Source organism: Acinonyx jubatus, chromosome E3, assembly GCF_027475565.1.
Source record: "Acinonyx jubatus isolate Ajub_Pintada_27869175 chromosome E3, VMU_Ajub_asm_v1.0, whole genome shotgun sequence".
Classification (NCBI taxonomy): Eukaryota; Metazoa; Chordata; class Mammalia; order Carnivora; family Felidae; genus Acinonyx; species Acinonyx jubatus.
The window spans coordinates 35435218-35456878 of record NC_069398.1 but is presented as its reverse complement, the minus strand read 5'-3'; the positions used below and the strand labels follow the sequence as shown (position 1 = coordinate 35456878).

The 21661-nt window shown below is 62.5% G+C and overlaps 1 protein-coding gene across 2 annotated transcripts in view; it reads right to left on the bottom strand.

Moving 5' to 3' along the window:
- Window positions 1-21661, bottom strand: part of CE3H7orf50 (chromosome E3 C7orf50 homolog) — a 109044-nt gene that overhangs the window by 47698 nt on the left and 39685 nt on the right. The window lies entirely within an intron of this gene.

The window sequence follows — 21661 nt, the reverse complement described above, 5'->3', positions numbered from 1 at the left end:
CCCAGGAGCACGGAGCCCGCACCCCTCCCGGCCTCGGCCGACGCCTTTCACCTCCCCACCCGCAGTGCCCCATCCGCAAGGGGAGAGCCGGGCAAACACGGCCAGCGGCCCGTGCACTGCGACGGGAAGGCAGGTCGGAGCCACAATAACCCAGATACGGTTTTCCTCTGAGAGATGTGTCCACAAAGCCTAGATCCCCCAGTGTCTGAAAAAGCCCCGTTACTTAGTGCTATGGGTCTGCTGTGAGATTCCGCGGGTGACGGAGGCCACACGAGCCGGGAGACAAATCAGGAAGTAGCCGGCAGGCCAGCCGCCTTGGCGACAGGCCAGCCCTAGACGCCGGCCCACACATCTGCAGGGCTCGCTCCCAGGCCGCGGCCTGGGCTGGAACGGAGGCGTCAGTCCGTAGTCGGCCCACCCTCTCCTCCGCTTGCTGACTGGACAGCAGCAGGACGACGACAGAGCAAAGGGGGACAGAGCCCGGGGAACGGGGATCGGCGGCCGTCAGGCAGGAGGAAGCCGTCTGAGGGGGCGGCTGCAAGGTCCGCGCATCTAAGAACAGCAGAGGCCTGCGGCGTTTGCCTCAAGTAATCCATTCCCAAACACGGAAAGGTGTCTTAGTGACAAGAGTCAAGACAAAGGGGTCGTTAGTGCTGGTATTACGGGAAGCGACAGAAGAGGTGACTCCCCCGGGCAGCCACTCATCTTCGTCTCTAGGGACCTGCTTCCCTCCCCCGACACCCACGGCGGTGGACTCACGCGGCACCTGCCCCCCCCCACCCGGCCTCGGGCCGGTATCCGAACGCCACTCCTCACGGCCGAGTAACTGCATCCCCTCGTGCGACACACATCGACACGCACGGGGCTGCCTCCGCCTGTGGCCGCTGTCGGGGGGGGGGGGGCTGCCGTGAACACGGGTGTGCCCGTTCTGCACGGGGGAAGGCCACCTGTGGAGGCTGCGAGGGACGGCGCGGTGACGTCCGCAACCCCCACCGTGGGCAAAGCTGAGGGCAGACGTCCCTCCCGCAGAGAACGTGTCCTCATGTGCAAGAACAACACCCAACCGTGCGCCCTGGGAGACGGGGGTGGGTGACAGAGAGTCGCCGGTCCCGGAACGAGCTGCCGCCTTCCCAACACGGGGCCAGCGATGCGCACCGCGAATCGGGGACGGGGACGCTGGGCCACAGCCTGCACCGTGAGTTCCCGCTCCAGGGGGACAACCCACCCACTGGCCGGCCCCGTGGGCAGGGGAGGGCGTAGGGCCAAGGGCATCCCCTCCACGCTCTCGCCCATCTCCAGGGCCCGTGTGCGCTTCGTGTATGCAGAGCTTGGACACTTTTACCTCCTCGCCAGCGCCTGCCAGGAAACCGCCTTTGCCTGGCCCCGCACGTGGCACCGAGGGCACGTGGCCGCACGAGGCGGCGGCAGGCCCGGGGGTGAGGCGGCCCAGCGCCCCGTCCCGGGAGCCGTGTCTTCCTGCACCTCAACCCGGATTCGGGGCCGGGGCCTCGGGGCGCAGACGATCCCAAGCGGGGATCCCAAGCGGGTCCACAGACACGCAGAGCCAGGATGTGACAAGAAGGCAGGCCGAGTCCTCAAGACCCCTCAGGAGGAGGGTGCTGGGGCTTCCGAGCGGTAGATGGACAGCGGGCTGGACAGGGGGACAGGCCAGGCTGGGCCGCAGAGGCCGGCCCACCTCAGACACACGCAGGGCCTCGTCTCTGTGAGGGTCCCGGCTCATGGCAGAAACCTGGCTTTGCCGACTGTCCTGGCCCCCCCCACGTCCCAGTGTGCTAGCTCATTTAGCCCTCCAAGACCCCGAGGGGCAATGCTGTAATTACTGCCAATTTACAGGAAGGGACGGAGTCCTGGGGGCTAAGCAGCCGGCCTGACACCCCCAATGTCAAGGCTTCAGGCTCTCCCCTCCACTCGGGACCAAGGACTCAGGATGTAAGTCTCCGTGGTTCTTTTAGCAGCCACGCTTGTCCTGTGTTTCATCCACTGGCCCACAGCCGGCTCGGCTGAAGCCTGGGCAGGTAGGGGGTCAGGGTGAGTGGGGAAGGCACCCCAGAGAGCGGAGGCAGCAGCCCATGCAGGCCGGAGGAGGACGCTGCCTGTCTGCCAGCGGGGGCCACGGCACAGAGCGAGTGCACCGAGGGCACCGCAGGCAGGAGCCAAACCACACACCGGCCCTCCCAGTGGCAGCAGCTGGGGAGGACCGTGGTTTTGTCAGCTTAAGGAAGACAGGAGGTCGGGGCGGGGAGGGGGCGGGTGGCCAGCCAGGCCTGTCGCTCGTCCAGTAGCTCAGAAATGCCCCCACGAGGCTGGGGGAGTTCACAGGGAAGGCTATCTTGCTAACTCAGGGCTCTCGGAGGAAGAGACCGCCAAGGCCCAAGCTCATGGGCGCGGGAGGCAGGATGCCCCCAAAGCGTACGACAGAAATGGGTACTGCCCCCCCGGGAGCTCACTCTCGCCTAAGGAGGGGGGGCCCAGATTCCACTGACGAGAACGTCGCCCCACGACACCGTCCACAGGAGGGGCCCTTTCTGGGGGCAGTGCCCACCCACCGGCCGCGTCATCCCCAGGCATCCTTCCAATAGCTGTGGGAAGCTCTGTAAACCTACTCACGACAGGAAGCGGGGTGGCGGGGGAGGCCTGGGGCTGCACACGGGGACTCGGAACCTGGAGACCCTGCTGGGGTCGCACACAGGGGCTCCGGACCCCCGAGCGCCCGCACAGGGGGCCGAGGGAGGCACGCCTGGCCCTGCCGTAGCCCAGGGCTCCTCTGCTCGCCTGTGCACCAGGGGCTGGAGGCCTTTCTTCCCTACCGGCCACGCACGCTCGTCAGGGACTAGGGGGCTGGTGGCCACGGGGATCTAATGACAAGGCACCTCGTCACCCTGGGAGCCCAGAGAACGCAGGCCTGAGACTGGCAGTGGCCCAGCCCCCTCTTCCGGGCCCCAGGTCTCCCGTCTCTAGGGGAGGTCAGCCCCTTTCAGTGGTCCTCAAACCTCTGGGAGGCTCCCCCACTCCAAAGCAGCTCCTCAGACCCCAGGCTCTGGGAACAGAGGCCCCAGGCCGGTTCCTTGTCAGCTGCTCGCCAGCAACAACACTGCCGTGGGGGCCACACGTTGTGAGAGACCTTCAAAGAAAACACTCTCCAGCCCCAGCCTTGCTGGCGCGGGGCTCCCGGGGGCGTCCTTCGCCTCTCTGGAGCCTCTGTGGGTTTCACACAGAGCTCACGTGGCCCTTGGATGCCATCAGTGACCCCAGCGGGCAGGGCGCTGCAGAGGAAGTCCCCCAGCTGCATAAGGGACGCAGACACCTGGCAGGGGAGACATGCAGAGGGCTCCACACGTCACGTCTCCCGCCGGTGCTGGCTCAGGGAAGCCACGTGTCCAAACCCGTGTCTCAGCTCTTACTTCCTTGAGGCAGGCCCCCTCCTTCAGGAATTTGGGGACCCCCAGGCCACTTCCTGACTCTCCGTGCTGACCCCATCCTCCCTCCAAAACTCGCACCTGCCCCGTGCCCAGCCTTGCCAGGCCACAGGTGACCAGCGCCCTTTAGGCGACAGCGCCCTGACTCTGCCTGACCCCGAGGGAGGCTCTAGGCATAGGCCCGCAGGGCAATAAGGGATCAGTCCGCCTCTGTGTTCAGGACTCTGGCTGCCTGACGCCCACACCCCATTGTCGGGGGGCAGAGGGCAGAGCCCCAAGCCCCGGCCTGGGTGGTGCCAACGCGGGCCCTGGGGCCGAGTGCTCTCAAGGGAAGGTTTCGGGGGACTTTCCCTCGGCTAGACAGGTTGTGAGCGCTTCTTCTGTATTATGGGTGGGGTTTTAGGTCCTATTTCAAGCTGCAGACGCTGCCCGCTTTCTGGGAGGGACTGTTTAGCGTGTGGAATCTGCTGGGTGCCCACAGTCGCTGGGAGGCACACGCGTTACTTGTTCCGGCCGCCACACCGGTGACTCTGTATGTAGGCCGACTTGAACCTGTCTGGGTCACGCGGCCAAAGCATATGCTGTTCCCAGTGCAGCCTGTGTGGCTGGAACGACCTAAGACTGAATTCCTGTCCTCCTTACAGAACTGGAGGTCTCTGCCCGGCCGCTGCCAGCAAGGGAGCTCGTGGAGGGGGAGGACCGGAGACGGACAGGAGCCGCCTGCACAGCTCACAGGCCCTGGCAGTCAGCCGCCGACCCTCTGGGCTTCCTTTTCTTTCCCCGCCTCCGTCTGCTTCCCCACCACCCGCTCAGCCGCTGGCCGGGGGGACGGGCGATTTCACGGCTGAGCGACGTTTCACTCTGAAAAGTCAGGTTTCTTTATACTGTAGATTGGCTCCAGTAAAAAAAACACAGAGTTCATTTTCCTAGACTTTCAGCCTGGAAGTGACTGAACAGACCGCTCAGGGCTTCCTCGTTCAAAAAAGATGATCAGTGGCTCCAGCGCTGGGTCCCGAAGACAGAACCGGAAAGGCTTGTCCACGGGCAACACACACATCTGGATGCAGACTGAAGCCGCCAGAGGCGTGGCTAGCGCGGGGGCACGAACACGGAGAAGGCTCGGTCTGGCAGAGCACAGTGTATGCCTTCCAGCAGCCACATCTGGCACGTGTATGTTTCATGGGGCACGAATCAGGGGCGGGGGGTGGGGGCTCTTTCCGCGACTGTGGTCGGGAGGAGCTGGGAGCCCAGACCTGGCAGCGTTTCTACCCAGAGGCCTGGGAAGGAAGGTTCAAGTTTTCAACGCGAGCAGGGGCGGCCAGGCTTCCGCACAAGGCGGGCTTTGTGTTCAGGTGATGCTCAGTGTGGTGTGGAAGGAAAGGGTCCCCCCACCAGCTGAATCCTGTCCGTAAGCGGGAGGGAACCGGGCGCCCCCACACACCACCCCGTCTGACAAAATCCTCATAAAGATGCTGGGTGGTGATGTACACGCACGGGCTGATCACTTTGTCCAAGATCACAGAGCCACGGTGCGAAAAGCTGGGCCTCCCAGCCCACAGAGCGCCACTGTTCCCCTGCTGCTGGGACAGGGCGATGACGGAAGCCCAGGGGCCGAGCCTCCGACCTCTGGGGACAGGGCTGGGTCCCGCGCGGGACCCTGAGGGGGCAGGCGGCTCCCAGTCAGGCTCGGCCGGGAGCCCAAGGAGGGTCAGGGCAGCAGAGGGCCAGGCCGGACGTGAAAGGTAGTGACGGCAGAGCAGAGACCGCAGGGGAGAGGTGTGCAGGGCTGCACAGTGGCCCCAGCACCCCGTCACCAGGCGGCTGGCTGACTATGAGGTGCCGAGGGTCCCCCACTGCAGTCCAGGACACAGGACACTGCAGTGGCCACGTTGGGGAGGACAGAAATAAGAGTCTGATGGCCAGTCTGGCCCTAACAAGGCGACACGCTCCCTGAGAGCCAGCATCGGACGTGGTCCTGGAACGGGCAGGAAGCAGACAGCGTAAGGTCGCGGAACACCAACACCCTCCCATCTGGTCAAAACGGGCGCCTCCTCCCTCGCCCACCCTCCTCCAGATCACCCAGCCAGCCCCAGACCCCACAGCAGGCCGCGCAGTGCCCTCTGCTGCGATGCTCTGTGGGGCTCACGGTCTCACTCACGGGGCCACCAGCCCTGTCCAACTGGGCTCCAGCTATAGGTTCTCTCGAGCTACGGCCCTGATGGCCCACGAGGGCAGGCAGGGCCACGGCGCCCAGCCGCCAGGGCCACGTGGATGGAGGGTGCATCTGCAAACCACGGGTGGGTTTGCAAAACCAGCTCTCCCAGGCTCAGCTTTGGGGAGGAGAGGCTGTCCTCGGCACGCTAGATGGAAAGTGCCGGCAAACACGAGGCCCCCGGGGCTTCCGGTGGACACAAACGAGTGCCCCTAAGCTGGGAGATCCCCGTCGTCTCTGCCCTGAGAACCATTCGGACCGGGGGTGGGGGTGGGGAAGCTTCTCACAGGGGACTGAAAGGATGGGCCTTTCCAGGATGGGGCCCTCCACTCACTGTGCCTCTGCCAGCCCGCTGCTGCAGAGCCCAGGGGACCCAGGGGAAGCGTGCCCAGGGTCAGAGAGAGATCATAGGAGCGCCCAGAGCCAGGCCTGCCCTCCCAGGAGGGGCAAGCCCTTCCACAGGTGTGCTCTGGCCTCCCAGCTGCGCAGGGACGCAGAGGTGCCCACGAAGGCTGCGGGGACAGAGGCGAGACGGGGCGTCCGTCCGCTGTGTTAGAGCGGGTGCTCCCTCCAGGTCAGAGGGGCATGAGCTGCGTCCCCGGGGGGGGGGGGGGGGGGGGGGGGTGTGCCCGCGTGGGTCTCCCGGAGGCAGGTGTCCGCACGTGTGCGCATCAAGTGTGTCCGGGAGAGACGAAGAAGGTCTCAGGAGACTCACATGGAGGAAAACGAAAAGAAGCCTTCACTCTTTACCCTTTTAAGGAGGTTACTTTCCCCACAGGCCGCAGGCAACATCCCGGACAGTTCAGGCGACCAGGATGGGGACGAGGGGGCTGCCCGGCAGCAGGTCCCCACAGAAGGGTGTGGGCCAGCAGCCACACCGCCCCTCGTGTTCCCGTCCCAGCCCACGGGTCCACAGAAGCTCGCACCCGCCACGCCACCCCTCCGTCAAGCAGGCCGGGCTGGACGGCGCAGGGCCTGGCCACGGATGGGCTGCACGGTGACTCATCGGGCCCCAGGGCTCCCAGTCTGCAGGGAGCACAGCAGACTGGGATGGAAACATTTATGCAGCCGAGACCAGAAGGCGCTAAAGAAGCCAAGGCCTGCCAGAGGGAGCGCGGGAGCCAGGGAGGGAGGAGCTGGCCACGGGGGAGAAGAGCTTGGCGCCTCGGGACACCGCGGGATGGAATCCTCCCGAGGGCCCGGGCGGGGCAAGAGGCCGTCGACGTGCTCCATCCTGTAACCCAACGTCTGCCCACCTCCCTGCCACCAGATCGACACAGAGCGTGTAACGCGGCCATGACATGCTCACACGCCTGCCACGCCACGAGCTGGTGGAGACGCCACGGCGCCCGGAGACGGTGGCGCCCCGAGTGACGAGTGCCCGAAGGTTCACATGTGGGACCTACGGGGCTGCAGGCACGGGGACGCGGGGCATCGAGGGGGTGGTGTACGCCCGCTGGCCAGCCAGGCTGAGAGCACAGCGGAATCACCCGGGACGTTGCCTCCAGGGGACACGCTTACGCGCACACGTGCACACACCTCCCCCCAGGAGACGCAGCGCACCCCCATCTGACCTCAAAGGCTTATGCTCTTTCCACACAGAGAAGCAGCTTATGACCTTCCCAGATCACCTGTGAGACGGGCACAGGACTGGAAAGGACCCAGCAAAACACAAACACGAGAGCGAAAACCCAGAGACCAGGCAAGAGGTCGGCAGCGGGCTCACAGCCCTGGAGCCACTGCTCATCCGGGGGGATGACGAGGACCACGCAGAAGCGGGGACCCGAGTGCGCCCAGCGCAGCCCCCAGGGACGGGGGGGGGGAGACTCAACCACGGCACGCGGGTCCCTAATGACGCAGCCAGGGGGGCGGAGGCAGCCGCAGGGGGACGGCCCAGGGGAGCACAGGCTGCACCACCGGCCAGAGCCCCGCTCTGGGAGGACGAGGGAGCCCCGCGCACCAACCCTCCTCCCATCCTGGAAGACTATCCGAGGAGCTACAGCCATGAGCTTCTGTAAAGGACACAAAATTCTCAAGGCTCTGGCCTTGGCCAGCTCCCCGGGGACCCTGGAGCTGGACCTTGGCAGCCCTTCCTCGTGGCTCAGAAAAGGGCCCCAGAAGCCCTGGTTCTCAGCCCAAAACCGGCACTGGAACAAAGCACGGGCGGTCCTGGAGGGTCGGCTCGTCTCCAGGGAATTCGGAGTCTCAGGTAAGATCTGGGCTTTAGCACAGGGGTGGCAACTGCAGGTTCTGGCAGGGAAGCAAAACAGCACGGCCTCGCGGACCGACGCGGGCGGCCTCACGGCAGGTCAGAAACAGTCCGAGCGCATCGACAGGTGCACGGCGCAGGAAGACACGGGGCACGCGCACAGTGGGACGGCATCCACCCATGACGTGGACCGGCACACGGACCGGCCACGCGCCACGCTCAGCGAGGCAAATCAGAGGACAAGCCCTGCGTGACTCACACACACGTGGAAGCTAGGGAGGTTAAACCTACTGTAAAAAATGGCAGGGACCTGGGTGGCTCAGAGTGCTGGTTTGGGCTCAGGTCACGGTCTCAGGGCTTGTGGTGGAGCCCAGGGTTGGGCGGAGCCTGCGTGGGATTCTGTCTCCCTCTTCCTGCCCCTCCCCTGCTCACACGCTTCTCTGTCTTTTGAAATCAACTTTTTGAAAGAAAAAAACCAGGGAGACGGTGGTTATGGAGGGAGGGGGGTGGGAGTAAAACGAACGACGTGTAGCGACACACATGTGAACGGGAGGTGACAAAGGCAACAAAGGCGACAGAGACCCAGCGTACAGCTGACGACCGCAGACAGGATGACGGGAGGCCTCGCCAACACCACCACGGCGGGAGTCTCCTCACAGGAACACACCATACGCCTCGTCTTTGCAACGCGTAACGTCACATTTATCAAACGGAAAATTTAACAGCAAACAAGAAAACCTCGCGTTCCTGCTTATAAGTATCCACCCAAGGGGAAAAAATACTACGCTTGCCTGTAAAAATGTACGTTCGTGTATAAAAACCGTAAAGCAGCTGTGACAGCCAAATCCTGGAATTAACCCAAACGTCCCTGGAGTGGCGGACGCACAAACCACCCCTGTGAGCGGCCGAACTGCCCAGCATCTAACAGCAATGACCTCTGACCCAGCACCACGGCATCACGGCATCACGAGGGAGAAAGTGCCTGAGGCACGAGGATTCTGGAAAAGTCCACACGATAGGAGCAGACCACAGAGCGATGGTGCCCGGGGGTTCGGTGTAGGGAAGGGCGGACTGCCAAACGGCCCCGAGGCATTTAGGGGGAGGGAACTATTGGGACCCTGTGTGGTGGTGAGTGTGTGACTAGACGCGCCCGGAGTGTACGCCCAAGAAGTGATTTTTATCGAACGTCAATTTTGAAAACGTCCAGGGTCTCGGGTCGCACGTCCAGGGTCAGGCCTTGGTGCTTTAAGTTCCCGGGTGACCGAAGAAATGACTCCGTTGCTCTGTGGCTTAGTCACCTGTGCCGTGAAGTAGGATTTGCCGCGTCCCTACCTCCTATGGAAAACTGTCGAGTTTGAGGAAATCGTCGTAAGTGCTTCCAACACTCGGGACGTCCCAACGGCGCCAGTGAAGGCCCTGACTCTGGGGAGCCCACCTCGGTGTCTTCCCTGCCCACTGCCCTCCGCCCCTCTGGGGGGAACAGGAAGCGGGGGGAGGGGGTGGGAGGAGGACAGCAGGGCCCAAGAGAAGCCGTAGGGAAGAGCTGAGAGCCAGGGACGCGAGTGCGAGAGCAGCGGGAGAGCAGGAATCATGGACATCTCGCGAGAACCCGTCCTCCACGTTTCCGTGTTCTCTTTCCAAACATGACCCAAAGGTGGCCCTGAGGAGAGAGGAGGCAAGCAGCCCGGCCCCTGGTGGCAGCCTCGGCCCCTCGGTCTCTTCCTTGTCAGGGGAGAGACAAGGTGGGCGGGGCTGTGGGCAGCAGGTGCACCGCCCGGAGAGGGCTCCGTGCTCCTGGGCCCAGAAGGAGCCAACCTGAGAGAGCCTGGCAGCCCCGCCCAGGCTGGCCTCACCAACAGCCGGCCTTGTCACCTGCCGGGACGCCTCACCCCTGGGCCCAATTCCGAAGGCACAAAGAGGTGCCAGAACCGCACCCTTTGCCCACACAGCCTTGGGGCCCAAGGACCAGAGCTGGCAAACCTCAGTTAAACCCAGGAGACAGAGCTTGGGCGGGGGGGGGGGGGGGGGGGGCAGGGAACAGCACCCTGCTTTGTGTGCTGCTGGGACACACTGGGGCCTTCCTTTCCTTGAACGTCCCCCTGCCTGGGAAGGGGCTGTCCTGCAGCCTGGCGAGCAGGCGGGTGGTCTACAGACACGAGCAAGCGTGGAGGCCGGCACATGGCCCCGCCACGCGGACGACACGGTGAGGCTGGAGCCCCCTCGGCCCCAGGGAAGGCCCCCTGCTTCTGGAGAAAAGCGCAGGGCGAGGCGAGAAGCGGTCGACAGGCTGACGAGCCTGGGACGAGCTCTCAAGGCCTCCGTCCTCCTGGCTGGGTGACCCAGAGCCCGGCCACCAAATCAGATGACAGAGTGCACTGGCACAAGCCAGGGGGCCTCTGACAACGAATGCCTCCCAAACCACCGGCAAAGACGATACCCTTCGCCCCAGAAAGTGCCCGGAACACTGGTCAGCTGCAGGGATCTGACACGGGGACAGCCTAATGCGGTTTCCCGACCTGTGGTCAATGTTCACAGGATCTGCTTTCCAATTTGCCTTAATTAAAGATTAACATGCCGAATCACTTCCTCTCAGTCCGGCCACTATTCTTAATTGTGAGGTCCCTCAGCGGCCCGGGAATCACTCATCACCATAAGCAGCAGCAATGGACAACATCATGATTTACTGTGTCTCTCGGACAAAGCCGGCCAGATGGGCGCCTGGGGAACATGTGCGCTCACGTCGCGTCGGGGTGGGGTGCGGAGCAGGGGTGTGGAGCAGGGATGCGGAGGTGGGGTGCGGAGATGGGGTGCGGAGTGCGGAGCAGGGACACGGAGCAGGGGTGCGGAGGTGGGGCGCAGAGCAGGGGTGTGGAGGTGGGGTGCGGAGCAGGGGTGCAGGGGAGGGGTGTGGAGCAGGGACACGGAGCAGGGGTGCACAGGTGGGGCGAGGAGCAGGGGTGCGGAGCAGGGGTGCAGAGGAGGGGCGCCGAGGTGGGGTGCGGAGCAGCGGTCAGAGCAGGGTCAGTCCGCGGGCAGAGCTGTCCGCGCGCCACATCAAGCGAGCACACGAGGTGTCCCCACCAGCCCCCGGACGGTGCACCCCACAGCTGTCACACAGGTGAGGCGCCGGGGGGCGTCAGGGGGCAAGAAGGAGAGTCCGCAAGGAGTCTGCGTGCGCGAAGACGCCGCGCGAGACAACCTGCGAGTCTAGTAAACGGGGTGTTACTCAGACCGCCCTCGTGTGGCGGGAGGAAAGGCCGTTCACCTGCGCACTCTACTTCTGAATCACATGCTGGCCGAGGGTGGCCACACCGTGTGGCTCTGCCAGCCGGGCCCTCAGGGCGCCGCGCAGAGAAAATGACAGCTGGCGATGGGGCCCGGGAGCCTTCCATTAACATCAACTTCCCGGTTTTATTCCTTCGCCTTCCTTCGAAGAATGAGCAGCCTCACCTGCTATTTAGCTAAAGTTTAACGGGGAGCACACACGTCCACGGAAACAGAATTATTTCTGTGACAAAGGACTGGCCGAGAAGGCTGCGAGCCTGACGGCACTGTCACTTAAAGCCCCGACTCAGGACTTCACGGCCCGGCGGCAGTAAGACAGCTCCTGGCCTCGAGCGCAAGGGCCCCCCCGGGACCCTGGGGGCAGCGGCCAGGGCGCGCCACGTTTCAGTCTCTATGGGGGGCGCTGCGAGCACGGTCCCCTCAGACAGGCCAGAGTCCGTCAGAATTTTTCTGGGTCCAGAAACTGGACGACGTGGTTCACGACCATGTGGACTGCGGCCGTTCCGCCACGAGGCAGAGCCCTGGCCGAAGTGAGCGTGATTCGCTGGCGGGGCTCCGGACCGGGTCCTCCAGCTGCGTTGGGGGATCAAGGCCCCTGATGCACACGCTTCGGGGCGGGGCTTGGACGTAACCTCATTCGGAGAAGGCGTTTCTCTCATGCCGAGAACAGTCCTGCTGACGTTGGGGATGAGGGGCCGAGGGGCCGTCTGGAAAGCGTTGTGGGCACGTCCTTGCACCCCTGCCCGGTGTCACAGGCACCCAGGCCCCTGCTCCAGGGCGCCCCGCATAGGGAAGGGGGCTGCCACACCAATCCCCGTGCCCACTCACCTTGGTGGGGGCCCCTCCTACAGACACAGCCCCCGACCCCTTGGCGGGACCCCACGGTGACCCCACGGGAACCACCCGGCACCCGAGCCACGTCTCCACGGCGGTGGAAGACGTCTTCGCCGCACAGAGCGTCTCTCCAGGCACCTGCGCGTCTACGTGGCCCCGTGCGTCCGGGCTCTTCGGCCTGACCACAAAGGGCTGAGGCTGGCGGGGCGGCCTGTGTGCGTTCCGGCCAGACCCCGCTGTCACCAAGGGGCTGGTGACGCTGCTCTCGCTCAGTGCCGCCAGCAACCCAGGCTGTGCCTTCCTCTCCTTCGCGGCCTGCATCCGCTACTTCGATGCGCGGTACATGCGGCTGGCGATGCCCTTCAAGTTCCCGCCGCGGGGTTCTCCGCCCCGCCTGCGCCCGGCTGCCAAGGTTGCCCACGGGCCTGCGGCGAGCCCGGCTGCCACGGTGGGCCGCGCCTCCTGCAGCTCCCCGGGGCCGGTGGCCCCGCCGGGCACGTCCAGGGTGCGTACGAAGCCACTCTGTGCCAGGGAGACCCGCTGACCGCCCGGCCCGAGTATGAAGTTGTGAAGGTCAGCCCGGGCTTCGGGCCGGCCAGTGGGCAGCCCCTCCCCGGAGGGACGCGGCCCCTGCTCCCCCCGTGGTCCCGGCCACCTCCCCGAGCACGTCTGCCCGCCGGCCGGCGTAGGACCCGCACTCCTGTGGCAGGCCCGGCTAACGCTGCAGAGGGACGGGGGCTCGCCCGGGGACGAGCTCCTCACGAGCCCTGCGGAGCGGGTCCTGTTTGGGGAGAGCCGTGTGACTTCCTTGGCCGGCCTCCTCCTCCACGGGCCCCGCAGGCCGGCCCTGCTCAGCATCCCGGAGCACCTCACCCAGGCCTCCCCCGGCGGTGCCGGAAGGGAGAGGCCCGGGACGGCTTGTCCCTGAAGAGGGTGGGGGGGCGGGGAGGCGATGCAGCAGATGAGCAAGACGGGCGGTGAGGGGGCGTGCCTGGCGGGTAGGGAACAGGATCGTCTGAAGGTGCGGAGAACGAGCTTCCTGGCATTTGGCTCCACTTACGCACATGCTCCAGAGCTTGGCTCAAACCAAGGCTTTGCAGAGACAGGAAACCCTGCGAATCCAGGGTGCAGTGAGTGTCAGGGCAGGAGCCGGCCGGACACATCTGACTGGGCCGACAGGTCCTCAATTCTAATGGGTGATTTCACGGTTAGCGTGTCCGCTGGCCGGCACCGGTCTCTAGCCCTACCCCGGTCAGACGACGACAACGACAGAATTTATGGCCGTGTTATAATCTGGCCCTGAAGGGCTCTTACCTGGTTACCCTTCAACACTGAGAGCGTTTGGCCCACGCAAGTAGCACCAAGAGCAAAGAAGTTTGCTTTGATCTTTCTAAATTTGCCACCATCGGCGGAGTCTGAGAGTGTCACCCGCGTGCTGATAAAGCATCACGAGACGCTTCCTGCCCCGCTGTGGCCTGGCAGGCAGCCGGTGCCCACCGCCAGGAGCTCTGGGTGGCCCGCGAAAAGCTCTGTGCCTAAAGCCTCCGCCGCTCTATTTGACATTATTTGCACAAAGGCTGGTAATATATGAAACATAAAATACGAGGTTCAATGATTAATCAATCCAAAATGTACATTTACCATTCTTGCTACATTTATATTAAGATCTTCCTGGTTGGCTCCGTCGGTTAAGCGTCCAACTTCGGTTCAGGGTCATGATCTCACAGTCTGTGAGTTCGAGCCCCGTGTTGGGCTCTGTGCCGACAGCTCGGAGCCTGGAGCCTGGAGCCTGCTTGGGATTCTGTGTCTCCCTCTCTCTTTGCCCCACCCCCGCTTGCGCTCTGTCTCAAAAATAAAGATTAAAAAACAAAAACAAAAACCAAGATTTTCTTGATTGAACAGAGAAAGGAGACGGGCAAAGGGAAGGTGTCTCTCTGGTTGTAGCAAACCCATGCCTTAGAGAGCTTTGATTTTTTTTATCAAAACTTTACTGTTTAGGGCAATTTTACTAGGTTTGCAACTGAACTGAGAGGGAATGGAGGGAATACCCACACACCCTCCCCGCAGTGACACCCCCACCGGACGGAGCGTTTGTCACAACATGGATGGGATGGACCTACATCGACACGTCACCGTCACCCAGAGTCCCAGTTCCCATGTGGGCTCACTCCTGGGGTGTAGACAGACCTATACTGACACACGTCCTTCATTAAGGCATCACAGAGAGTACCCACTGCCCTAAGACACCCTCCTGTGCCCTGCCTATCCACCCCTGCCCTCCCCCCCCCCCCCCCCCCCGGCACCCACCCGTCGTCTACCGGCTCCCTGGCCCCGCCTTTCCCAGAAGGCCACTCGGCTGGGATCACCCAGGGTGCGGCCTCTCCAGACTGGCTTCCTTCACGCAGTAACCTGGATTGAAGGTGCCTCCGCGTCGTTCTTGGCTTCGCGGCTCCCTTCTTTCCGGGGCTGAGTAACCCTCCTTTGTCTGGATGGCTTCCGCTCTTAGGGATATTTTACGTTCCTCTGCAAGCTAACGGCCAAGGCGTGCCGTCTGCAAGCCTGTCTTCAATGCTGATGCCACTTCTTTGCAAAAACAGGATTTGGGTCGTGTGGTTAAGGAGCTTCTGTAACATGCCATTAAAACACTTCATGCTTAAACAACCCCTCCCCTTCCGTTTCTGCTCCTCTGTGCGCTGGCACACCCACACGGCCTGTGCCGTGGACGGCAGGCAGGTCTGAGTCCCACGTCCGCACGTCCGGAGAGGCTGGCGGGGGCGAACAAGCAAGTTGGGAGCCCCTGGAAGGGAAGACGCTCCCTCCCTCCAGGAGGCTCACGCAGGACAAAGGGCATCCCGGCTGATGTGTGAGGGCCGCTCCTTCCCATGCGATATAATAATTTTTTACTGGATTGGATGCTGGACGTTGTGAACGTCCCTTGTTGAGTGTTGAACTTCACACTCAGGCTCGCCTTTTAAAAAGGACTGAAGTTCACTCTGGAGGACGCTTTGCTCCTTGTAGAGCTGCGGGATCCTCTGGAAAGCTGTGTTTAAGCTTTGCTAGTGAGGTCTGGAGGGGCCTAAATATTCAAGCACCCCGTCTCTCCTCTTTGTCGTAAACGCTCAAAAACACCTCTCTCCTGACCAGCGAATTAGGACACGGACCAGCGTGATGCACACTCTGGGAGCTGGTCAGCTTGTGGCCTCTGGTTGCTCCTAGCTCGGCCTCAACTGTCTGCACTCTGCACGCAGACATGTTCAGCTCTCCAGACCTCGGGGGCCCTTTCTCAGCGTGGCTCCCCACTCCCCAGCCCGGTCTCCTGCCAATTCCAGCTCCCTCAGGCTTCCAGAAATCCAATCCCGTCCCCTCAACGTGGTCCGGTCATCCTGCGCTGCTAGGAACCCCTCCTGACTCCGGACGGGTGCCCGGGTGAGAACAGGGGCTCGCTGCGCTCGCTTCCTCCTCAGAGGCCACGGTCCCGCACTGCCTACCGTCCCAACGTCTCAAAACAGCTCATTCTTTTATTTTATCCAGCTTTTGATGGTTTATGGCAAGCCCCCTTACGTTACTCATTCACGGCCAGAAGCAGAAGGACCTAAATTAATGTACAAATACATAGTAACAGACACCGACAGCCTGTGAGTTTGCGACCCGAAGGAGGGGTGAGGCTCACGGGTGTTCGGCGCTCTTCAGAGAAACGGCTGACTGGGGCTGGGACAGCAGACACGGAAACCAGGCCTAGAGAATCTGATCCCACTGAGTTTCTCAGCATTCTGGCTAAAGGGGTAGTTTTAGAACCCAGCCACAGGAATGTCAGTCGGTGGTTCTCAAATGTTTTCTTTCGAGCGGTAGGATCCTTTCTTTAAACAAATCGTATAAAGAGGCCCAACGTCTGAGACACCAGGAGGTCCTGCTCTGACCGGAGAGGAGGTGGGGAAGCTGGTCCTCTGGAACATGAAGGTGCCCCAGGAACAGCAGGCCCCGTGGGGATGGGCGGCTGTCGCACGTGCCATGCAGGTCTTGTCCGCTGACCCCCCATCCGGGGACAGATGGGACACACTGACCACGGGAGCTTTTCAAGGACGGAGCCAAGAGAAGGGTCAGGAGCCACAGAGAAGCAAGGCAGCGTGCAGAACCGTGGCTTTCCAGCAGTGGGGTGAGACGTGCACCCAGGAGGCTGACAGGGGTGGGGGGAGGGGGAGGGGGAAGCCACTTCCTCCGGCTCTGAGCCTCTCCCTGACGAGCCAGGTCGACCCAGGTCTCCAGCAAGACCTCCTGGGACGTGCCACTGGCGGACGGCCCCAGGCGGAACCGCGTGTGCGCTGTCCATCCCTAACCTGTGCGAGCCTCACGCGCTGCGCTCCGGCTGCCGCTGGCACCTCGCTCTCAAAGGACTGGAGGAAATGTGCAGAGAGCTCCCGGCAACGGCCGAGAGGGGCCCAGCTGTCCAAAGAGTCAACAGCAGTGAAACCATGGGGACCGCGCCTTCACGGTGTCACAAAGCGCCCGAGGGTGAGTGGGGAGCGAGGCTGCGCGGAGGCCGGCCGGCACCTGGACACCTACGATCCCTTCCCCTGACGGAAGAGGCCGCATGGCGGGTCTGCGGACTCCCGTCGATTTTTCTCTAAGGAACGGCCTCCGCGCAGACAGCGTCCGTTCGGCGCGCCCCGGTCTGGACACACACCTTTGCAAGCGCCCAGGACTGCCTGCCACCGGGGTCGCACGGATGGCAGTGCCGACGCGCACGCTCCCGCGGGCACGGGCACGGAGCTCAAACGGGAGGGGGTGGCTGGTGGGTGCCCCCCCCCCCCCCCGGCTCGTCCAGAATGCCGGGTTCCGACACTCGGCCCCGGCCTATGTCTGCGGACTCAAGGCGGGCCTGTAGTGTTTCCTAACCGCCCACTCCTTGCCCGGCCAGCCTGCAGCAGACTGAGCCCCTCGGCTTCCCCAAGGGGAGCATGTGCAGCGATCCTCGGCCACGCTCGTGCCCCCACCGCTCTAGGCCCGGCCTCGGTCTTCACAGAGGTGGTGCTTGCCTGAGTGCTCAGGGTTAGGGTTAGGGTTAGGTCTCGTGAGGACGAGACCCAGAAGGGCTTTGTAAGTGTCTCAAAGAAACCTACTGCCCAGGCACGGGCAGGGGCTCCCGGCTTCCCCCAGCTCGGCTAAGCAGAGAAAATGCACGAAAGGCAGTGTGGGCAGTGTCACCCGCCTGCCGCCCCCCCCCCCGCCCCGCTAACCGCCCCCCCAAGCAGCGCACCGGCCGGGCTGTGCTTCCCGCCAACAACGGGCTCTGATGCTTGGCAGCCACGTCGCTCGGGGTCCCAACCGTGAGCCGAGTCCCGCTGGCTGCCCTGCGAACCCCTTGGATGGACACACGCTCTCCCTGTGGCAGCCACGGGAAATGGGGGCCCAGCCGTCCGGGACCGTGCCGGCGTCTGGTGAGGCAGGCCGCCTGGTGAAGGAAGGAGCCCACCCGAGGACAAGGACGACAGACGGCGGGTGTCCAGCATCACGCAACTCCAACCACGCCCCCCTGCACCCCCACTTTACCCAGGGTCATGGGGCGGCTGACCGCAGAGGGAGAAAGCAGGGCCTGGCAATTCAGAGACTGGGCGTCCTCCCTCCGGGGCGCTGCGTTGCACCTCAGGGGTCCCTCTGCGGGTGGGGGCACAATTCTTTGTCACAGAGGAGCAGGGCTGGCAGGGGTGGGGACGTGGGGAAGGTCGACCGCCGCACGCAGACAGCGCTGGACCTGGAGCACCTGGGAATGAGGGTGAGGGTTCCCGGGGTCCCCTCGGCCAGGCAGGCCTCCTGGCTTTACTACACATGTCTGTGCTCTGCGCCATGCCCGTTACCGAGCTGCATTTGCAAATTTAACTAAATGAAAGCTGACCAGACTTGATTTCCTTTGACGTTTCCCTATCATCCCATCCTGGGGACGGACAGAAAAACCTGCAAACGAGTCCAGTTCAGCACTGAGACAATCTTGTTACAGGGCACCAGCCACATGGGAAGCACGCTGTGTGCCAGTGAGGACCCTGGGCCGCAGAGTGGCCAGACTGAGGCTTGGGCCACCGTGCCTGAGCTCAGGCTTCTCACACGGGCAGCAGTGGGTGCTCGGCAAGGGTTACATGGGCCAGTGGATGCAACACACTCAGCGCTTAGCAAATGAAGCCTCGTGGGAACGCTCTGTAAGGGGAGATTTTTAAATTCACAGGAAGTGTCCACGCATTACAAGACGTCCGCGAGATGCTCTCATCCCTGGCCACGCAAACGCCAGCTCGGGTTCAGTGGACTGAAACCCTAAAAGCAGGGTTCTGTCCCTTATACTAAGTAGTCGCGAGGGCCGACCACCTCTGGTGCCCTGAGACCTGGCAGCCCCAGGCTCATCCGCATCAGCGGGCCGGCCTCAGGGCCCTCCAGCTCGCTGTGAACTCAGCAGGGCGCGCAGAGGGGATCCCCGGAGCTACCGGGAGGTCCTCCCCGGCCACGGGGCCCAGTGGGGCCGCGGGCCAGCAGGCCACGGGCTGGGGCGAGCAGTCCGCGGCTGTTTTTACGTGACGTGTCTTGGCTATTTCAAGGCTTAGGTTTTTATTTTATTTATTTACTTTTAACTCAAGAAGAAGTTTTAACTTTCTCGTGACTCATTTCTTTCAAAATGGTGTCCTTGGGCACTTGCAGCGTCGCAATCGTGCAAAGGAGCGGCCGGCTGAAGTAGGTCTCAGCTCACAATGGCATCCACGATGTCACGATGTCATTCAAAACTGTAAGAAGCTAACAGATCAGGATCATGGCTCAATCCTAAGTCGGAAAGAACGCTGGGTGTTAAAGATTTATCCCAAAGAAATTTAACACAGCATTCTCTGTTGATAAACGTGTATATTTCCCAAAACAAATATCTGAAAGATGTGAAGCTATGATCATTCAAAACACCTTCCACCTCGTTTGAAACAGGCTCTGTAAAAACAGACCGTGAAGGGGGGCCACGCTAGCCGCCACCGTGCAGGTGACCGGAGGGGCGCCCAGTGCCGACGACCTGCGGGCCGCCAGACGTCTCCGTTTCCAGCCTGAAACCAGCCTCTCTCCCCTACGGCAGCCTCCACGGTGCCAGCTGCTGCCATCTGGTTCATTCACGCTCAGAAATACGAAAGATGGCCCTCAGTTTTCAATCTCACAACTTCAAAAGGACTTAAAAAGAAAGAAGCCACCAAGAGGGAGGTATGAGATCAACGAAAACGTGATGTCCCTGACAACCGCATCAGCTGGTGCAAGCAGCCAGGGCCCGCAGGTCCTAGAGGCCCTCCAGACCCGATGCGCGCGCCTGGGAACGTGCCTGGGGCCGGGGCGGCTCTGCCAGCCTCTCTCCAGGCCGCCGGGAGGCCGGGAGACAGCAGCTACTCGCGGAGCGGTCAGGCCCTGGGACTGGGGACCGAGGCCACCCCCCCCCCCCCCCCCCCCCGCACAAGGGCTGTGGCCGTGGCTGGTCACAGAGCCTGCAGGGCAGGTGCACTCCGGTGGTTTCCAGAGTAAAGGGAAGGAGACAGAGGAGACACGATTCATCCCCACGGCAGAGAAACCACTCTGCTTCCTCCAAATACCTGCTATATCTTAGGTTTAAATTTCTTTCTGCAAATGCCTTTGTGAAATTCCTAGGTTAAATTCTCTGTATAATCTGCACACTACTCTGTAGGTTCGGGAAATTTACCGTTTAGTTTTAAAAACAAGCAAGAGTATTTAAGTTCCAGTAGGTGACGATGGGTCATCACCTAAAAGGTATACAAAACCTACTTAACGATGCTTTCAAACTTAAGAAAGTCGAATCAGCGGGTGAGGAAAAGCAGCCGGCAAAAAAATGGTTAACGCCGGCCTCCTCGGGAGGCCGTCCAGCAGAGCACAATGGGCGGCCCTGGGAAGCCTATAAAGCCAGCGGTGCCTCCGAGTCCGCAGCAATGACGGGCGTTCTGACCGGTCGGCCTCGTGCCCCAGGCAGGCGTCCCCTTGCAGGACCACCGCTCTGGCATTCTTCGACGGGGGGAAGCGAGACCAGAATCCCCGCCACCCGAGGGAGAGTCTCGGCTGCACCTCCAGCCTGCCGGGAGTGCACCCGCCGAGGCCGGCCGACAAGCCCTCCCAGGGACACCAGAAGGGCTTGTGCGGAGCCGGCCTGGGCTGGGGTGGCCGGCTGCATCACAGGTGAGTCTCGGTCCCGGGTTCCCGGTTCTGCGTTCGGGTCGGTGCCGCGGTGGGAGTCCGCGGACCCGCTGTGCAGCCTCTTCCATCATGGGAGGGGAGACCGAGGGCGGGCCCTCGTCAGGTGCGGCACGCTGTGGTCACAGCTGGACGCAGACGGGGGCACACAGGCCACCCTGCGGTGAGAGAGGCACGGAGGCTACAAAGCCTCTACTCCGCACACGAACCCGCACCTGGCTCAGCCCCAGCGGGGCTGCGGGCGGAGGCTTTGCAAAGGTTCTTTCTGTAACGCGTGCCCAGCGCGGCAGTCCCCTGACTCCCCGGCGCTCTGTCGCTATGTTGGTCAAGCGAGGCCCTGCCTCCGGTTAGGACGTTAGCCAGTCAACAAAAACGCTTGCCCGGCGACACGGCCGGGTGGACCGGTGTTCCTTCACAAAGATACACACCCAGCTGGCCTGACAAAATGTGGTTTTAGTTTGGTTTTTTTTTTTTTAATTTTTTTAATGTTTATTCATTTTTGAGACGGAGCATGAGCTGAGGAGGGGAGAGAGAGAGAGGGGAGGGGGAACGGGGAGACACAGAATCCCAAGCAGCCTCCAGGCTCCGAGCTGTCAGCCCAGAGCCCGACGCGGGGCTCAAACCCACGAACTGTGACATCGTGACCAGAGCCGAAGTCGGACGCCCAACCGACTGAGCCCCTGGTTTTAGTTTTCTAGAGCTGGACAGGCAGTGGAAACTCGAACCAAAACGAGACCACAATGACACTCGCCTTTACACATCCACGGTCCACCTTCGCGAGGGTGCTGTGTCAGTAGCCAGCTCATACTCGTTCCCGCGTCCCGTCATTACAGCACGGTGACAATAAGAGTATTTGTCAAGGATCAGCGGGTTCATGTGCGTGGGAAAGGAGCAGAGGACTCACTTTAAAACTGCCCGCGCAGCCTATGTTGACGACGACGGGAAGCGCGCGCCGAGGGCCCCTCACTGTGTCTTCCTCTGAAGACAGTCGGAAGCGGCCCAGGTTTCCGTGCTTAGAGAGCCAAACAAGCGCTCTGCGTGCTCCTTACAGACAAGTTACCGAGAGAGGCTTTAAACGCTAGACATTCATGAGGTCCACGCTGGCATTATCTGCTACACACGACACAACACAGAGCACAGACGTCTCCACGCCCGCCGAGCAAAGCTTGCCGAACGCTTCTCGATCACTATCTGACCTGAAGGCCGAGACTGGTCTTTCTCTGCTCTGCTTTTCGGGGTTTCCTTTGGAGCAAGACTTCTGAGCAGGGGTTCAGTGAGCGTCTAGTCTGGTTGGGCGACACTTCGAAAGTGATCCCCGACCGTCTCACAGGGTCAAACAAAAACCCTCGGGAGAAAGACAACTCAAGGCCGTTTTAACGCGCCAGGGCCGGCTTCCTCGGCCTCTGTGGGGGCCCCCGGCCCCAGGAGGCCGGGAGCACCCCCAGCGGTGGCGGCCCAGACACGGCCGCCGACAGCACT